This window comes from Vombatus ursinus, unplaced genomic scaffold, assembly GCF_900497805.2.
Source record: "Vombatus ursinus unplaced genomic scaffold, bare-nosed wombat genome assembly UNPS02014818.1, whole genome shotgun sequence".
Classification (NCBI taxonomy): domain Eukaryota; kingdom Metazoa; phylum Chordata; class Mammalia; order Diprotodontia; family Vombatidae; genus Vombatus; species Vombatus ursinus.
The window spans coordinates 20218702-20238118 of record NW_020954596.1 but is presented as its reverse complement, the minus strand read 5'-3'; the positions used below and the strand labels follow the sequence as shown (position 1 = coordinate 20238118).

General features: G+C 36.4%; 1 protein-coding gene across 2 annotated transcripts in view; it reads left to right on the top strand.

Moving 5' to 3' along the window:
- The window catches only part of HS3ST1 (heparan sulfate-glucosamine 3-sulfotransferase 1), a 44805-nt gene that overhangs the window by 12340 nt on the left and 13048 nt on the right, over positions 1-19417 (top strand). Inside the window, exon 1 of one of the 2 annotated variants that reach the window (XM_027836426.1) lies at positions 17598-17672. The exons of the other annotated variant lie outside the window; for it this stretch is intronic. The gene's annotated coding sequence lies outside the window, so the exon portion shown is untranslated. Of the gene's footprint in view, positions 1-17597; positions 17673-19417 lie in introns of those variants that run through there. 2 annotated transcript variants of the gene reach the window in all.

Genomic DNA, 19417 nt, shown 5'->3' with positions numbered 1-19417 from the left:
ACATATACATATACATATACATATACATATACATATACATATACATATACATATACATATACAGGTACATATACAAATATAGGTACATATACATATACATATATATATATATTCTGTTAGCTGCATTTCAATATAATTGGTTTCCTTTATAATCTCAAGCATTTTATTTTAAGCATTTAAAAACACTATTCTAAGCAGAGGTCCGAAGGTTTTGCCAGACTGACAAAAGGTGTATAAATCAAAAAAAAATGTTGAGAACCTCTGATTCTAGTCCAATCTTTTCACTTGACAGAGAAGAAAACTGAGACCCATTTTGTGACCATTCCTCCCACCTCTTTTTTTTTTTCCTTGGGGCAGGTAAGAGAGAAGGGGGAAGGAAGAGATCACAAAGTGAATTAATGGCTCAAGTTGTTCAAGAAGTTAATTGATCTTAAATTCATCCTAGTAGAGAAGGAAAAGAAAAATGGGAAAAGGGTTGCTCAGAGTTTCTATATCCTGGATTAAATAAGAAGCTAAGATTTGCAAGTTAGTGCCCAGCATCCTGTATGTCTAGTAAGTAAGACAGAGGATTTCTTAAGCATTTACTCTATTTCGGGCAGTGTGCTAAGTGCTGGAGATACAAATGCAAACTAGAGAGACAGTCTATAGTCACCTTCTAATGGGACAAGATAACATGTAAGGGGAGATCAAAAAAAGGGGGTGGGAGATCAGAAGACATATGCTTCCTAGTATTTGAATTAAGTCCTAGACATCTTTGGAAGTTGCTTCATCTCTGAGGCCACCAGGGCAGATCTGAATTTACCAAAGCATTGCTTCTTTACATACAAGTGGGGTTAGGAGGTCAGCAGTGCTAGGCTGTTATTGGAAAAATTAATATAGTAAACACAAAGGCAATGTTTAGTACATTGAAGGAATAACTGGAATGTTTCAAACTTACACTATGAATTCATTTAGTGCTAGAACAATTTTAAGATAATAAAACTGTTTAAAAGACTCTCAGTGATGTTACTATGGAGTAGATGACTTCATGTTCTAAGTTTAGTAAAAAGAATTCCCATATGACTGACCCAGTGCTGTTCTTATACTGAGCTGGCAAAATAGTTGATTTCTCTTCCAGGTAATATTATGGTTGAGTATTCCAACTAATAAGACTGTTGTTATAAATAAATCTTCTAAATCATAGTTTTGGTTTTCCTAAACACAACTGTTTTCCTTATGGTGATATTACATTCTTATGTCCTTGTTTCTCTCTCTCTCTCTCTCTCTCTGTCATTCATATAGATATAGATATCTATAGATATAGATATTTAGATATAGATATATATCTATATATAGATATTTTGGTCCAGATATAGGTCTTCCCTAATTAGTTTGCATTAAACCTATATGACATCTATAATTGTGCAAGATGAGAAAAAAAGAGAATAGCAATGAAAGTGTTGAAAATAAAGATGTGATAATAAAAATAAATGAAATATTATTTGAATGGCAGGAAATATAAAAAAAAGCAAACCTTTTAATGAAATTATTTTACAATGTATAGCTTCATTTTCTCCTCTTCAGTGATATCTCATTTTAGGGACAATTTTTTTGGGGAAAATATATAATAATTATATAATGATAGATAATATAATATAATAATCATTATATAATATACAATTAGATAATAACATATAATTCAATGAATGTGAGTAAAACTTATATGTAGTAGCACTGCATTTATCTGATGGCTTTATTTATCCAAAATATAGGCAATTGCAGAAGGAAGCAAATAAGTTTGCTTATTGGATCTAAGTTTCCAGAGTGGATTTCTTCATTTCTTATATTAATCATATTAATAAGAAGAGAAATCAGCATTTTTTCTTGGGGGAACCATTCAGAACAGAATTCAAGATGGACTAACTCAAATTCTATTTAAAAACAAATAAACAAACAAGTGAGCATAGCTGGTTTCCTAGCTAATAAGAGGAACTTGAGGAGGCACACAGATAGAAAAAGGAATGAAAGTTGATAATCATGTAGCAAAAAAAAAAAAACCATGAAAAGCACACATGAGAACTCCAAAAGACACAAGAACATGAGGTCATCTAGAAAATGGGTGCAACAATGAAATGAACAAATATTTAGTAAATAAACTGATTGAAGGAATAACTGGAATGTTGAAAACTCATAACTCCACTCATTTAATCTGCTAGGGATTATATATATGCATGTATGTATGTATATGTATAAACACACACACCTATATATACATATATATATGTATTTATGTTATTTCCTAATCGGTTATATCTATATCCATATAGATGTAGATTTAGATATAGTCTATTGAGAAATAACATATACACATATAGGTAGTCGCAAAGCATATGCAAAGTAAATACAAATTAACAGTGAGGGAGGAGGAGCACTGGTAGCTCAGGGGACTATGGGAAGGCCACGTGTAGGAGATGACATTTTAGCTGAGCTTTGAAGGAAGTTGGAGTTTCTAAAAATTTTGGAGGAGTGGGTGTGAAGAAGGCATTCACAGGCTCTGAGACAGGAGATGGAATGTTGTGTGTTATGATTGTTGTGCCTGAGGAACAGCAAATGGGCTAGATTGGTTGTACCATAGATGGTGTAAAGGAACAGGAATGATAGGTAATGCCTGCAAAGGAAAACTACAGCCAAAATCTCCAGGATTTCCTTTCACATCTGTCCCTTCTCGTCTACTTACATCACCAGCCCAGATCAGACCTTCATGACCCCTTGTCTGAACTATTGTAATGGGGCCTGAACTAGTCTGCTTGCCCCATCTTGCCCCATTTCAAACTATCCTTCACACAATGGCCAAATTAATCTTCTGAATGACTTGCTCTAATAATATCACTCATCTTGTAATATAATCATTATCTGCCTCCATCCTAACTCTTCCATTCATATTTCACATCCATCCTCTGAACACACTCTAAGTCAAGTGGGTCTACCAGTTATTCGTTGATCTTGTCTTACTCTTTCCTATGGCTGTACATTTTCCCAGGCCATCCTCTGTGCCTGCTGTGTGTTTTCACCTCTCTGACTGTTAAAATAGCCCTCTTCTTTCAGGGCCTCGCTTGGGGGCTGCCTCCTTTGTGAAACTCTTACTACACAACAGAAGCGATTTCTGCCTCAAGTTTCACATCAACACTGTCTATATCTCCACTCTGTCCTTATAATAATCTTGTTTGTACCATCTTATTTCCTTTACCCCTCCTTAAGAAAGTTATCAGCTCTCTGTGAACAGGTGTTATTCTTCATTTTTGTGTCCCCAGGGTCTTGTAAACTGCAGAAATTTAATAAATTAATTTGGTGGAAAGGAGTCTCACTTTGAAGAATGTTCTTTAAAAGAGTCAAGGAATTGTCATCCAGAATAGTTGCTCACTCTCTCTCTCTCTGTCTCTGTCTCTCTCTCTCTCTCTCTCTTTCTCTGCTCCCTTTGGTAATAGGGTCCCATTACCTATAGGTGGAAGTTACCTAACATGTTAATAACATATTAGCTGTTATTTAAAATCAAAATTGATGTTCAAATGCTAGAATAATGGGCCATATTTGCTGAGATTTAATTTGGACAAATGTAAAGTCTTCCACTTGGGATTAAAAAATCAACAATATGTGATAGAGGTGGCATGGGTGAACCACAATTCAATGACTTTTAGTGCGTGGAAGTTTTATGAACTAAGTGATATGAGAGTCAAAGAAGTGGGCATGAGCCCAGATTCTATTAAAGGAGCCATATACTCTTTAATGGAGGAGGTCAAAAGTCCCATTGGACTTTGATCTGATCAGACTAGGTGTGAAGTGTTATACTTAGTTCTGAATTTTTTTTTGAAGTATAATAATAACCTAGAGGAAATCTGAAGAAGGGCCACTACTATAGTGAGGGCATTCAAGATCATATCATATTAGAGTCAGTTAAAAGGACTGGAATGATTATGCTGGGGAATAAAAGACTTAGAAAAAAACATGATAGTCTTCTTCAAGAATCTGAGGTAGCACAGTATAAGGCAGGGAAGGAGGAGAATAAACGATTATAGCAAACCTCCCATGTGCCAGCCACTGTGCTAAGCATTTTACAAATATTATCTCATTTGATCCTCACAGCAGTCCTATGAGGTAAATGCTATTATTATCCTAATTTTACAGTTGAAAAAAAAAACTGAGGCAAATAGAGGTTAAGGGACTTGTCATAGGACCTTGTTTGTACCACAATTTGTATTGGCTGGTTTGCTCCAAACCAGCAAATGTTTGAGGCCAGATTTGAATTCTGATGTTCTTGACTCTAGGCCCAGTACTCTCTCTCTACCATGCCACCATCTACTCTGAAGAACACGGGAAATAGTAAAGAAGCCCTACACTCAGATTTCAACTCTGATGCTTAATGCCTTTCATCTCTTGGGTAAATAGCTTAGCCTCTCTGAGTCTCAGTTTCCTCATCTGTAAAAGAGGGATAATAATTCTCATAATGTTTATTTTACAGGGTTGCTGTTGGGAAAGTGTTTTTCAAATACTGAAACCCTATATAAATTAGACTTCTTATTATTCATGGGTAAGGTGTATTAAAGTTTTTCCATTTGGCCTAAGAGTCCAGATCCAGGAAAAATGTGTGGAAGATTCAGAAGCAAATTGGGGATCAACGTAAGGGAACACTCTCGAACACTTGTCTTTGAGAAATCAAATAGAGGAATGGACCATCCCAGGATGCCATGACCTTCCCATTACCAGAGTTGTTCAAATGAACCTTAGGTGACAGCTTGTGGAGAATGCTGTTGATGCAATTCTTGTTTAATTACAGTGTGGACTATAGGATCTCTAAGTGGACCAAAGGATTTTATCTTTAGATATGGAAAGGAGATCAAAAGCCATCTAAGATCTTACCATCTCATTTTATAGCTGAGGAAAATGACTTAGGTACAATATAGTTGTTACTTGCTCAAGGTCACCAAGATGGGTAGTAAATTGCATAGCTACAATGGCACAGCTATGTCCTCTTATTTCAATTATCTATGCAAAATGATCTCTTCCATTAAAGTAGGGCAGAACAGAGTGGATTAAAAGCGAACCTCCAAGCTCTCAAAACCTCCCGTGCTTTAAGAAATTTCTTTAGAAAATATTTTTTTCTAATGCTTCCATTAAACACACACATACACACACATTCCAACACACCTACACTTCAAAGTTTGAGAGAGATGAATTGAAACTTAAAATATCATTATGAGACAGGGATCAAAGAATGCTGAATTTAAAATAAGAGGATATGACTTTGAAATCTAAGTCTACTATTTCCTACTTCTGTGTCAAGTCACCTAACATCTATGGGCATCAGTTTTCTTTTTTGTAGGATGAGGTGGTTGAATATATTGCCAAGGGCCTTTCGAGCCCTAAGTCCTTTGATATTATCCTAATAATCATTCAGTAAATATGTAGTGAGTACCTAGAATGTACAAGTTATTGTAGCAGATTCAGAGATGAATAAAACATGGCAACTGCCCTTAGGGATGTTATAGCCTTTCAGACTTAGGACAATGAATTCATGTTATATAGATAGGAATGTACTTTAATATTTCAAAAGGCCTAGGATTTATTTTTAGTTTGGGGAATCCTTCCTCTGATCATTCTATAAGCCTTTATTAAGCACCTACATTCGTACATTGTCCTAGGCACTAGAGACACACAAACAAAATTTAAAAAAAAAAAGAGGCAAGGAACATGTCGTTTAGAGGAAAACAATACCTCTAAGGTACACAACACCTCTAAGGTACACATATAAGCCGATGCACAATATATCCAAATAATACACAAGGTAATTTTGGAGTGAATGTAATAACTAGAGCTTGTGGAAAGGAAGGAATCAGGAAAAGACTCAAACCAGCTGGTACTGAGATGACTGTCTTCTGGGGCCAGTCTAGCTAAGTTTGGAAGAGTTGATCACTAGAAGTTGGCCATCTGGTGAGGATTTTTTTTCAACCACATAAACTCATAAACCCTACTTCTAAACTGTAATAAGATTTGTAATATGGGTTACTTGAGGAGATTCAATCAAATTTCAAGCAGTGTGATTGAATTACGGATCCTTGAAGAATTAAAGTAAATAAATATCTTCTTTTGAAGAATATAGAGAGAACTTGAGTTCCCAAAATCGAATCTCTGGAAACAAAATGATAAAATCAACAGCAATTTATTGAGATTAATGATAGAAGACCTAATCATCCATCTGCAAGGTCATTGAGTGACCAAGTATTACTTCTCTACAAAAATGCAAGGTTGCAAGAAGTAAATAAAGTTGGTGATGGTTAGGGTACAGAATGACTTTTCTATAGCTCACATCTATTTAACTTAGTTATGTTTTAAAAAGTTTGTTTGTTTGTTTGTTTTTCCTCAACAAAACTCTTTGGGTAGGTAGGACCATCCAAAAGTAGAATGGGCTATTTCAAGAACATATCATTTAAGATCTACAAGTAGATACTGGACCTGTCAGAGAGATACTGTTGATTGGATTGTGGCATGAGTTGGACTAGATGACCTTTGCAAGTACTTTCCAAATCTGAAATTCTTTGATTATTATTCCTTGCAGATTAAAGTATTTAGGGAAGTCTACATGCAGAAGGTGGGGCTAATCCTGTAAGCAGAAAGAAGTAGGGAAGGCATTCCAGAGAGGATGTACTGAGTGAGCAAAGGAATGACCATAATATGTTCCAGAGACAGTAAATAGCTGTAGAGTAGAGCATTGGTGCTGCCTAGTAATAATTTAAAAGGCCTGAGAGTCAAAGGGATCAAATCAGAGAAGACCTTCAGTGTCAAGCTAAGAACATAGTGGTTTGCCCTCTAGGCAGTGGAGAATCATGTAAGAATGGTTTTTGTTTGTTTTTGCAAGGGAATGATCAAAGTGATGTTTTGGGAAGATTCAATCGGCAGCTACTTGAAGGATAGATTGGAAATGGAAAAAAAAAATGGGAGAAGAACATGCTTGTTCAGAAGCTACAGCAGTAGTCCAGATGAGAGATGATAGGGGCGTGAAGTCAAACTGGGGAAATGGAAACAGGGGTACAGTTGCTAGTGATATTACAAAGGAAAAACTGTCAGGACAAAGTGACAGATTAGATATAAGGAGGAAGGGAAGGAAGGAGTCAGGATTATTCGAGGCATTTCTCCTTCTCATCTTTGAGAGCAGTGTTTTTATTAACAGATATTACAACTAAGCCTTGAGAGCAAAGAGAATTTGGGTTTAGGAAATGCAGTGGGGTATACTGGGTATTAAAAACGAAAACAAAAACAATGCTCTGGGATTCAGACATAAGTTTCAATCCTGACCCTGCCTCAAACTTACTTGTGTGAACTTGAGGAAATCCTTTTCCCTCTCTATGCCCCAGCTTTCCTATCTGTGAATTGAGCTGTTTGAACAAGATAATGACTAAGTCCCCTTTCTTCTCTGACTCCATGAAGGACTTAATTATTACCTTAATCGATTTCATTTTGGGGTATGGAATCTATGGGTTTTTCCTAAGATGAAAGAATCAGACTTCTAGTGTAGATTCTGCCGCACCACGATCCCTTGCAATGTCCTATTTTCATAGAAATATCCTTTATTCTCCCCACTCTTGTCTCAGATTGCAAATGCTATTATTTTCAGAAATATGATTTTTTTTCTTTTGAAAACAAGGTGAAAATGGTTGTTACCCTTTCCCAATCTTGAAGCACTTTTCCTTTTCTTTACATCTTTCCAACCCCCCAAAAAATTATAGTTAATGACTTTGTGATAGCATCAGGCAATTCATTAGGAAACCTCTGATGCATGTCATCAGCCTTCCCTGATTTAAACAAATCCATGTTTGAAAAATAATCAGCAACTGCTTCTTTTCTTATTCTAATTGCACTTTATAATCTCCCATTAAAGCCAGTGCACAAGCTAATTGTCTCATAATAGTAGTCCTTTTAAAAAAAAAATTAAAGTCTGAGGATTAACACACACACACACACACACACATAGACATCCAAATGACTGTCATTGTAATCTCTCTATTCTTTCTTTTCCTCTCTAAGACCAGCGGAATGTATTTCCGGATCTTCCCCTGTGTGACATAGAACAAAAGAGCATCTTCCTTTTCAGTTAAGGAACATACCATGTGCCCGGCAATGTGTTAGGTACTAGGAATTCCAAAACAGGCAAAAAATATGGTCCTTGCCTTCAAGAAGCTCACGGTCTAGTGAGAAAGACAATATATAAACAAGTAAGTATGTACAAGATATTGACAGTATAAAAATGGAGGTAATCTCAGAGGGAAGGCCTTAATTAGCAGCACAGAGATTGGAAAAGGCCTGCTACAGTAGGTGAGATTTGAGCTGAGCCTTGAAGGCATCTTGTTTTGTTTCTTAAAAGATACAGCTTTCTTTTCGTCTTGAAAGTCAAAATATAAAACGAACAACAACAACAAAAAAAAATAGAAAATCCAGAACACAATGAACAGAAAAGAGATGGAATTATGCTTTTTCTTTCTATTTCAGGATATCACCATAAATGTCTTTGCTGATAAAGTGTACACACTTTTAGCTAGGACTCCAGATAAGGATGATATAGCTTCTGTTCAGTCTTTTTATTTAGAAAATGATAATTATATGATTCGGTTTGATCAAAATGCTCCTTAATGAATCAAACTTATTAGAAAGTTTTTCCCTACTTAAGCAGTTGTAGAAAAATCATGGAAAAAAAAATCTGATCATGGTCTTTGAATATCTATTTAACTTATATTTCTCTCTTAAATCAGCCTCGTCATTTATTTTTTGGGGTCTGATGAGAAAGACACTCCTGCCCCCTTCCACACTGGTTCGACTCTGGGGCTAGACTCAAGCACCATGTGCTTCTAGGGGAAATGAAGGTGATTTTTAAAGAAGCGAAGCAATTTGGCAGATTGGCTATTATGAGGCTACTTTTACCAAACACACTGCAGTAACTTTTATTCTTTTGACACCTCTAAGAACTTATTCTCAGGGAAGTCTCATTCTAACTGACAAATTGCAATACTTCATGGTGTGTGTTAGCTTCATTATTACACTAATGGCCTTGAGAAGGTAGAACAGTAGCAAGATGCAATGAAAACTTAGCTCATTCTCAGAGTTATAACCCTGGACGTATATGTATTTTTATGTAGCATCTGCCTTTCATGTGTAGTTTATATGGGACATTATGCAGCTAAAAGCCCCCATCCATCCTACTGTCAAATGCTTTGGACTTAAGACGAGAAATTATAGTTTAAAAATTCTTTAATGTCAAGGACATACAATTGCCCCCCCATTTGTTTTCCCTAATAAAATTGTGTTCTTTACTTTTTAACAAAAGATGAGAGGAATATAATAACAAAGATTGAATAAATGTATAGTCAGTTTGAAGAATAAGTTCTTTTTAAAAAATGTCAACTGATGTCTTTGGAATGATCAGTCAAAACTCATCTAAATTCTAGATTTTCTTTATAAAATATGCTTTGACAGGTTTACTCTCCCTCTCACCCCTTTCAGTAGGCACTTATTAATTTTTTTAATCCAATACATGTGCTGATCATTTAGAATTTTTCCTTAACTAATGGCGATGATGATAAGTAGCTAGGTGGCTCACTGTATAGAATGCTGAGCATTCAGTCAGTAACACCTAAGTTTAAATCTAGGTTCAGACACTTACTAGTTGTGTAACCCTAAGTAAGTCACTGAACCCTGTTTGCCTCAGTCTCCTCATCTGTAAAAATGAGTTGGAGAAGGAAATGGCAAACCACTCCAATATTTTTACCAAGAAATACCCAAATGGGGTCACAAAGAGTTTGTCATGACTGAAAATTCCAGAACAAAAACAAAATAATAACAAATGTTAAATTTTTCATAAATCTCTTATCAGCCTCAAGAAAAACTCTGTGAGGTATGAATGATAGGTATTTTTAGTTCCATTTTACAAATGATGATATAAGGGCTCAGAGACTTGAAATACCTTGCCCAGCACCATTTAGCTAGTAAGCATCAGAAAGGGGATTTGAACCAAGGTCTTCCTGACTCCAAATCCAATATTTTATCCGCTACACCAAGAACAAGCCCATTGCTAAGCAGTATTTGCATGGCAGATCCATGAAAGGAGGCCAGTTTTGACTGGAAGTTATGTTTATTTTATGCTTTTAAAAGAACCAAAAAAATATTTTCTGAAACTTTTCCTTAGCAATTCAGAATATAAGCACATTATTGAGAATGTAAGCATCACAGTGTAGCAGAATTGGACGTGAGAAGAACAAGAATCCAATACGGGTTTTGTTACTTACTGTGTATGGGGGCGGGAGGCGGGCAACATGGCCTTATAGATTGAAACCAAGAACTCGGAACCAAGAAAATCTGGGTGTAAATTTGTCTCAGGTACTTATTAACTTTGTGGCCCTGGAAAATTCACTTCACTTCCCATGCCTCAGTTTCCTCATCTGTAAAATGAGGGTGTTGGACTTGGTGGCCTCTATGTTTTTTTACCATTCTAAACCTATGATCTGAAAGTATGGACAAGTTGCTTCATCAGTCTGAGCCTCAGGAATACTCATCTGAACATGGATATAATAATATTTGCACTAGTACTCGTACTTTATTATTATGAGGAAAGCATTTTTAAACACTAAAGCATGATACAAACATGTTTTGTTGTTATTGTACTTGGTCTATGGAACATTAAGTGAAGGATGCCACAATTTGACGGGCCTCATTATATTTTATCAATTTGAGGCAAAGGTCTTAACTTCCTTTTGTTGAAATGATTGACTTATTTAACAAAGATTTGAATATTTGAGCTCTGCTTTGGTAGTATCTCATTGTTGTTATGTAACACTTTAAGGTTTGTAAAGTGCTTTATGAATAATAGCTCATTTTATCCTTCCAACAACCTTGAAAGGTAGTTGTAATTATAATCCTCATTTGACAAATGAGAAAACTGAGACAAGGCAGGGTTTAAGTGGCTTGCCCAGTGTCACACAGATAAGTATCTGAGGTGGAATTTGAACTCTGGCCTTTCTGAATATAGTTCCAGTATTCTACTCACTACACCACCTACCTGTCTATGACAGCATAATGATTGCTAATCAGTTAAAAGAACGGAAAATTATAGAATATTAAATTTGGGAGGGACCTTAGATATTCTATTTCTAATTTCATCATTTTACATATGAAGAAACTGAGCTACAAATCACTGAAGTGACTTATCCAGTGACATATGGCGAGTTAGTGGTGGAGCCCAGACTAAAAGCCAGATCTCTCTCTCAAACAAGTGTTCCTTCCTTTATGTTACACTTTCCCAGAAGTTATATTAAGGGGAGAACATTACATATGATTCTATTTTATTTGACCCAAATTATTTAAATTCATCCTTACATTGATAAGATTTACTGGAAACTGGTAAATATCCATTTCCCATAGGCACAACATATAGTATGTACTTAGTAAATATTTACTGAATGTATTACTAATTTTCCTCACCTTTTGTCAGGTTGGTTGTAATAATTAATCAGTGACTACAGACTTCATTTAAAAAAAAAATGCCTTAAAAGTCATCTTGTGTCATTAATAGAAATAACAAATGAAAGTGAAGCTGATAATTAACTTCGCTTTGTGTTGCAGTTAGATTTGATGAGGAATGATTAGAATTTCAATTAAAAGGGGAAGGGGGAAAATGGGCCAAGTGTAAGGAGTGGGCTTTGCTCTTCTTTTTATCGGGTCTAGCATTAGGTGTCATTTGTAGAATGTTAAGATGGAATAGTTCTCAATGCAGGTATCCATTGTTTTAAATAAATTAATTTACACATTTTTTAAAGCTTAATTGATAAATTGAAGCATTACTCATTTTATAGATATTGAAGCCTTAAATTGAAGGTGTTGTCAGACAGGATTATTTCATGCTTTATTTGCTGCCATCTGCTGGACGTAGTTGTAATTACAACCCAGCTCTATCAGATTGATGATGAGGATGATTTTTATATTTATTTATCTGGTGAGGCAATTGGGATTAAGTGACTTGTCTAGGGTCACACAGCTAGTAAGTGTCAAGTGTCTGGTCTGAGACCAGATTTGAACTCAGGTCCTCCTGACTCCAGGGCCAGTGCTGTATTCACTGCGCCACCTAGCTGCCCCAAGAGGATGATTTTCCAACTGGCTCCTTCTGATAATTGCTGTTTGTGACTGTGGCATCAACAGTCTCCCATGTCCAAAACTTGGGGAACTGATTCTACTTCTCAATGTAGTCCATTACACCTTTGGATAATTCTGAGTCTCAGGAAGTATTTTTTTTTTTTTAATTTCCCCCCTCACCTTTATCCCTTTACATTAAGGCTACTTTTTTTTTTTTTTTTGATGTGTGAGTGTGTTTTTCTTGGCATTCTCCTCTTGCTCCTTTTTCTATCTTCTGAGAAAGCAAAAATATTCTAATCTCTCTCCTATTGAACAGGTCTCCAAATACTTGAGGATAGTTATCACTGCCTTCTAAGTCTTCTGTTTTATAAGTTCATATGGCATGATCTTAAGATGCTTCACCATCTTATTTGCTATCCTCTGGAAACTGTTTAGTTTATCCATGTCACTCCTAAAATGTGGTTCCTAGAGATTCATATAATACTCCAGTTGTAGTCTGACTAGGTCGGAAGCCAAGAGGGATATTAGCTCTCTATTCCTATATACTGTATCTCTCAATACAGTCTAATATATCATTAACCTTAGTGACTGACATATCATATTGAGTTTGCATTCCATTGAGACCCCCAGATCTTCTCCAGACAAATTTGCCATTGCCTCCTGCTTTGTATTTGTGAAGTTAATTTTTTAACCCAACTGTAAATTTTTGATTTTATCCCTATTACATTTCATCTCATTAGATTCATCTCAATGTTCTAGCCTGTCAACTTCAGTTTGGATCCTGATTCTTATCATCCAGGATACTAACTTTCCCTGTGGGTCATTTGCAAATTGGATGAACACACTGTCTGGATATTGATATAATTGTTCTCATATTAGTTGTTATATCCAATCATGTAACAAACTCCTGTTATTTCTGTCTCCATATTTTCTTGCCTATGTCCTATTTCATTCTATTTTTTTTACTGCTGTGACCCTCATTACCAGCCAACAGGACATTTCAATATTCTTCTGTCAGTCATCCCGTCACTCCTCTAACAAGCCTTCCCTTTGAGGATTCTTCTCAGTTCTCCAATCAATGATTCATAAACATGTGTCTTTTTTCGTGAAGATCTGTTCATATTAAATCTCTGCTCAAATCCTTTTAGTGGGTCTCTATTGCATCCCAAATAAAATTCAAACATATCATTCAATAGCGATAGACAGTAAGTTTGAGTAATTCTTTTTCAGTGTGTGTACATACATATGTAAATTTAGAAATTAGTGGGTAATGAATTTAAGCCTCATAAGTTATTTAGTCTAATACTTATTTTACAGATGAAGAAACTGAGGCTGAAAGAGGTTATGTGACTTATCCATGCTCACAGAGATAATAAGTAGTAGTTTGAATTCAAAGCTACAACCTCAGACTTCAAACCTAGCACTCTTTTCGCTGTACTGTGCTGTCTTTTGTTTATGTGTTTATATTAGAGAGGAAGTGTGAAATAGCCGATAAAGAGCTGACCTTCAAGCTAGGAAGACCTGCATTCAGATCCCACCTCTACATGTATTGACTGTCAGAATCTAGACAAGTCACTTAATCTCTCAGTGCCTTTGTCAAGTCTCTAAGATGATAAAAATTGTAGAGTTGGTGCCAACTGACATTGGCAGATTTCTGCCAATGAGATTTCCCTGAGATTTCTGAGATTTGTCTATAAAGGAATTACAGATCCAGTTCCTATTCATATGTTGCGTATATATGTTCTTTATAGATACAATATGTAGATATGCATGTATGTGTTTGTATGTGTTATATACAATTATGTAGAATTGCACACACCTAGTTATACCATTCATTATTATACCTCTACATATGACTAGGTTTAAAAGCAAGAAGCCTTGGGTTCAAATTCAGTTCTAACATTTACTAGCTGTCTTAGTCTAGGCAAATTCCTTAATTTTAACTCAAGTACCTCCTTAGAATTTCTCTAGTAAGACTTATAGGAGGGGGAGTTCTGCCCACGAAATGGTCACACATCCTTTGTATGTTCACTCATGTGTGGATAGTCTGAGGTATCCCTAGATTTGGACCAATGTAGCCAGATACAAAAGAGAACATGAGACACCGAGTTCTGTAGGATTCCTCAGGTGAGAGGGATCCACCAGCAGCCCCAGTCCACGTTTGCTTTGCATACTTACCACCAACTAAGATGCAGGTATAAAATTCATTGACCGTCGCCTCATTTGCAATTAGATATATTGCACATGTTCGTATTCATGCTGAAACCAGATATGATCATGCATTTCAGAGGACTTTTGTCTCTGAAAGTTTCCAAATTGAGCCCAGCCTCAAGCATGTTCCATAACAGCACAGGCAGAAAATCAGCCCTGTCTGGCAGCTGAAGCCTGCCCGCCCACTAGCACATCCCCATTCTGCTAAGCAGTACAAGGTAATGAGGGCCTCAGCCCACCCTCTTCTCAGGTAACTGTGTCAGTCCTTGACAATGTCAGCATGTTGGTTTCTCTGATGTAGGATTTATTTAGGTCACCACAACCCAGGTTACAAAATATCTGAGAATGAAAATAGGTAATTCAGAGCTCCTCTTTGTGCATCCCTATGACCTCCCCACAGTAGAGCACCTTTGCTTAAAGCCCCCTAGGAAACCATTTTAAAATGGTTCCTGACCTGTCATTAGCTTTAATTCTTCCACGACTCAGACCATTGTCTACTGGGAGCATTCAATAACTCATTCAGGATCAGAAAGATTATATCTAAAAAGCTGTTCGTATGTTTAAAAAAAAATTCCTCAGGGTTCTTATAAAAATATATTTTAGTGATTTTTTTTTTTACATCACTTACATTTCCCATTATATTCCCCCACTTTCCTTCCCAGAAAGCCAACTTATACGATATAGAAAAAAAGGTTTGTTTTAAGCTAATCAAAACTGAAAAACACATTGAATAAATCTGACATTGTCTGCGCTGTTCCTCACCCATTGTCCCCTACTTTTGCAAAGTGGGTCAGGCTTGCCTATTTTATTTTTTCACAGTTTTATTCCAAGTAGTCTCTTGTTATGCTTTTCATTTGCATTGGTCTAGCCATTGTGTATAGTCTTTTCCTGGTTCTACTTACTTCACTATTCATTCCTTTATAGAAGTCTTCCCATGTTTCACTCTCTTGATTATATTAATTGTTTCTTAGAGCAAAAGTATGTTCCATTCCATTCATGTGCTATAGGGGTTTTTAACCTGGTGTCCATCAGCTTGTTTAAAAAAAAAAAAGCTTGATCAGTATTTTTCAATATAATTGATTTCCTTTTGTAATCTCATGTGTTTTATTTTATGCATTTAAAAATAATATTCTGAGAAGAATTACGTAGGCTTTTCCAGACATCCATAGGGGTCCATAGAGTGCACAACACACACACACACACACACACACACACACACACACTGGTTAAGAACCCCTGATGTTTACTACAGCTTCTCTAGTTATACTCCAATCAATGGGCATCTGCTATGGTTCGGCAACTTGGTTTGCTACCAGAAAAAGAAAATAATTCCACCATAAATATTTTAGTGTATATAGATCCTTTTTTTTTTTTTTTACATTGACTTTTTTTTAGGAGTATATGCCCAGTGGCAAGAATGAAAAATATGGATCAAAGGACATGGGCATTTTAAGTCACTTTCTATTCATAATTCTAATCAGTCACTCATTCAACAAGCATCAATTAAGATTGTACAACATTCCAGGCATGGTGCTAAGTGCTGTAGATATAAAGAAGGACAAGATTGTCTCTTCCCTCAGGGAGTTCACATATCAATAGAGGAGAGAGAGTAAATAGCTATAGACATACTATATATGTGTGTGTGTATATATATATACATATACACACATATACATATAATATAATATATGTGTGTATGTATATATATACGTGTGTATATATAACATACATGTGTATGTGTATATATATGTGTGTATATATAACATACAAGTATATGTGCATATATACGTGTGTATATATAACATACACGTGTATGTGTGTAATGTTCTTGGAAGGCAATACCAAGGGGAAAGAATTAGCAACAGGAAGGACTAGGCAAAAATTTGTAGAGAAGGGAAAATTTGAACTAATTCTTGAAGGAAGCCAGGAAATCCAAGAAGAAGAGGTAAGGAGGGAAAGAATTCCAGGAACAAAGGATAGTTAATGAAAAAGCTTAGAGTTTAAGATGGAATATTGTGTGTGTAGTCTAGCTGGGTTGTAGAGTAATAATAGTTAAACTTTATATAATATACATGACTTCACATATATTATTTCGTTGCATTCTTATAACAACCCTGGGAATTCCTGTTATCACTCAATTTTACAAATGAGGAAACTGAGGCAGTGTTTAACTGACTTGCCATCAGCAACATAGCTAGTTAGGACCTGAGGTAGGTTTCAGACTCAAGTCTTCCCAACTCCAAGTCTAGCATTCTATACACTATGCCACCTAGTTGACTCCATTAATAACTAGCACTTATATATCACTTTAAATATTGCAAAGCACTTTACATACTTCATTTGATTCTCAGTACATTCCTAAGGTAGAAGCTATTATTACACCATTACCCCATTTTACAGATTAGGAAACTGAGGCTAATTGGGTTTAAATGGCTTTCCCACCATGTTCACACATTTAGTGGCTATCTGAAGCAGGATTTGAACTCAGGTATTCCTGACTCTAAGTTCAGCTCTCTATCCATCACACCACCTAGCTGCTTCTAATATGTGGAGAGAAGTAAACTTTAAGCAGCCTGGGAGGGTAGGAAAGGGTCAGTTTTTGAAGGGTTTTAAATATCAGATAACATTTTATATTTGGTCTTGGGAAGTATGGAACCATTTGAGCTTATTGAAAAAAAAATGGGGCGACATGGACAGACCTGTACTTTAGGAAGATGGCTTTGCTATCTGAATGGAAGATGGACTGGAGTTGGGAAAGATTAGGCAGAAAGACCAACCAGAAGGCTATTGTACCTATCTAGACATGAGGTGATAAGTCTTTATCATGGTGGTGGCCATAAGTAGTGGTGAATATACAGAAAGATATGTATGTGAGAGATGTCTTGAAACCTAACAACAGTTTGGATATGTGGGGTGAATGCAAGTGAGATTGAAGACTGTCCCCTCTGGGAGCAGGTGTCCTCCTAAGAATGTTGGGTGGAAGGGAGGAGGCAGCTGTTTGGGGGGAAATATAATGAATTGTTTTTTACATATGTTGATTTGAGGTGGCTATGGAATAGCCAAATCAAGATGTCCAAAAAGAAGTTGGTAATGAGAGATTAGAGATTAGTAGAGATTAAAGCTAAATATAGATGTGAAAATCATCTGAATAGTGATGATAAGTGAACCCATGACAGATGATGTGATCACTAAGCACTATATTATAGAGTGTGGAGAGAAGAGGACCCAGGACAGAGCCTTGGGGAAAACCCATGGTTAATGTTCATGACTTGGGTGGATATCCAACAAAGGAGAATGACAGAAGAAACAGAAAGGTAAGTGGAGAGCCAGCAGAGAGTAGTTTCATAAAACCATAGAGATGAGAGGGTATCCAGCAGAAGCTCATCAGTAGTATCAAAAGCAGAGACATCAAGAAGAATCAGGAATGAGAAAAGACCATTCAATTGACCAAAAAAGAGACAGCTGATGACTTCGGAAAGACCAGTTTCAGTTGAACGATGATGTCAGAAGCCAGATTATAGAGGGTCTGGAACTGAATCAGAAGAAGTTGGGGCCTCTAACATAGATGGTTCTCTCAAGTGGATTGGATAAGAAAGGGAGAAGAGATATAAGATGCTAGACAGCAGGAATATCAAGTGAGAGACTTCTGAGGAAAGACTAGATATGAGCACATTTGTAGGTAGCACAGAACCAGCCAATAGATAGTGGAAGATTGAAGACTAGAAGGAACATGAATGTGATAGAGGGGACAGTCTGCTCAAGATGATAGAAGATAAAAAACAAGGGTGTACGTGAAGGGGTTTGCCTTTGGAAAGAGAAGTGCCCCATCTTCACGTAAGAAAGGGGTGAAGGAGGACATTGTGCAGGAAAATGTCTGAGTGATATGAGATGAGGAGGAGGAGATAAAACAGTGAGCTCTTGGCTAACTGTCATGATGATGATGATGATGATGATGATGATGATGATGATGATGATGATGCAGTACAAGGCAAGGTTCTCAGCTGCAAAGCTATAGAGAGGGCATGTGATGGGATGCTTATGGAAGCTTGTCTAATCTGTTTCATTGATCCACTTTTATATTTTTAAACTAGTGCCAAATTGTTTTGACTATAGGCTTGAGATCTATAAATGATATTATTTTGTTCCTTCAAATGATGAAGGGTTCTTTCTATGGTGGAATTTAAACATAATAGGAAGCAGTAATGCGAAATCATGGCTTCCCCCAAACAATGAAATTGATACAGAATGTCTGTAATGAGGGAAATGACGATCCCGTTGTACTCTGCCCTGATGAGATCATAGGTAGGGTACTGTGTCCAAGTTGGGGTACCACATCTTAGGAAGCTGCTGAGTGACCAGATGAAGGGGACTAGAATGGTGAGGGCAATATTTGCCATGTCCTACTCTTATGTTTTGCCTGAAAAAGATGAGACTTAAGGGAGATAGCATAGTTTTCTTCATGTAATAGAAGAGAGATTAGACTTATTTTGTTTAGAGTCAGAGAATAAAAATAGGAGCAACAGATAAAAGTTCCAAAGAGATGGATTTAAGCTTGATGTTAGGACAAACTTCCTACAAATTAGATTTATTCAAAAGCTATCTAGGCTGCCTTGGGAAGTAGTGCACTTCTCTCTTACCATATGCATTCAAGCAAGGGATGTTGGAAGAGTACTTGTCAAGGATGTTACCGACAGAATTCATGATTTGGTTGGATGTCAATCTAGAATCCATTCCCTTTAATAAACATTAAGTACATTTTATGTGTTACGGCACTGTGGAAATCATGTTGGATTTGGAGTGAGAGGTCCTGGATTGAAATCGCTGCCCTGACAGTTACTATTCGTGTGACCTTAAAAGGTCACTTAACCTCTCTAAGCTTTGGTTTCTTTTGTAAAAAGAGGGTCTTGGCCAAGGTGACTTCTAAAGTCCCTTTTACCCCTGAATCCACGATTCTCTGGTCCTGTGTTCAAATCATTGTGACAAGTGCTGAGGATATTAGAGAAGAACAAAGTCTCTGAACAGAACACAGGTTCAGTTAGTTCCTGTAAAAATCGCAACA